Consider the following 1775-nt stretch of genomic DNA (forward strand, 5'->3'; position numbering starts at 1 on the left):
GATGCCATATGGTATGGAATATCCCTTCAGCCAGTTGAGGGCGGCTGGCCTGGCTGTGCCCCCTCCCAGCGTCTTGTGCACCCCCAGCCTCCTCGCTGGCAGGGCATGAGAAGCTGAAAAGTCCTTGACTTAGTGTAAGCACTGCTTGGCAACAACTAAAACATCAGTGTGTTATCAACGTCATTCTCATCCTAAATCCCAAACACAGCACTGTACCCGCTGATAGGAAGAAAATTAACTCTCTTCCCAGCAGAAACCAGGACAGTGCACTAACAGAAATGAGTTGGGGAGTGTGCATGCGTGTGCCTGAGTGTGTGTCCATGTGCACACACATAAAGGGCCCAGGTCTCTCAACCAGCCACACACCCCCAAAAACCTCACTCTTCTCAGCACAGAGCCTGTGTCTGGAACAAGGAAAGATGGAAAAGAAGAAAAAAAGAAGGCAATGAAAGAAAGCACCAGGAGCCTTCCTGGTGGAGCTGGCACCTCCCAGGGACATGGGACACATGTGGCCCCCTTCACAGCCTGCCCCGGCCCACCCCCCCGGCATGGGGGACGTGGGGGTGAAGGCTCTGTGTGCCACCACATTTTCAAGCCTCGTGCCCCGCTTCTGCACTAAGCAGGGTTTGAGCACTGCCCACGGCTGCCTGCTCCCTGCCTGCGCACTCTCCTCTTGCACCACGTCCAGCCACAGGTCGGGGACATCAGGGACTTCTCCCAGGGAACCTGCGAATTGGATTTGGGCAGAGGAAGAAGCGTCCTGGACTCTGTTTCTGGACTCCTCCTGGGCTGTGTCAATGCTCCTGGAGTCACATTTTTTTGCCCTGCTAATGGGAATTGTATCAGGATGTGATGGGAGGACACCGGGCAGAGCTGGCTGAGAGCTACTCACCCCAAAACCCTCCCAAACACCCCAAAAGCTAATTTAAAAAAAAAAAAAAAAAGCCACCCAAACCTTCCTATTCTGTATGTTCACAGAAATCCTACAAAAGCATTCCCCAAAACCAGACTCCCCTGCCACAAAAACACAGGCCACCACACACCCCCGCTGCCCTGTCCACACTCCTCCCCATCACTACCATCTGTTTCCATGGCAACAGCCACATATTATGGGGTGAATACCTGAGCCCCCTTGCTGCTGAGCCAGCCCCAGGGCTTGGGGCAGGTCTCCTTGCAGGCTGTTTATGGGGGTGCTCATGGTTTTGGCCCTCCAGGCTTCTCCTTCCCCTTCCCCTCACAGCATCTTTGCACCCTCCTGGGATGCCCACATGCCCAGCTTGCAGTGCAACACCTCGCCCGCCCGCCCCCCCCCCATCTTGACCCCAGCCCACCCCATGCCCCACTCCTGTCCTTGCCCAGACGCAGGGCAACCCCACTGCAAGGTCGCCTTCCCACTACCCCATCCTGCCGCCATGCAGGGCTGAGACCGCTCACTTCGTGACATGAGTGGCTCAAATACACCCCGTGGGACAAACCCTCCCGGGCGCAGGGCGGGGAGACCATCTCCACCGTCCTCCGCTGGGCATGCCCGCGCCCTCGCCGCGCGCTCCCGCGTGCTCTCCCTTATTAACAATGACCTTTCCACCGCGCTCACTGCCGATTCCCCAGTCCCAAATATCTTTTAAATGGGTTTCAGGAGCTGATGCGCGCTCCGTTAAAAGGCCACCGCATCGCACCCGCGCCGTCCCGCATCCCCCTGTGCCGCAGCCCCCCCCGTCCCCACGCAGCGCCACCCGCGCACACACTCGCACTAACATTTTAATTAATGACAACGG

This window comes from Balearica regulorum, chromosome 7 (genome assembly GCF_011004875.1).
Source record: "Balearica regulorum gibbericeps isolate bBalReg1 chromosome 7, bBalReg1.pri, whole genome shotgun sequence".
Classification (NCBI taxonomy): Eukaryota; Metazoa; Chordata; class Aves; order Gruiformes; family Gruidae; genus Balearica; species Balearica regulorum.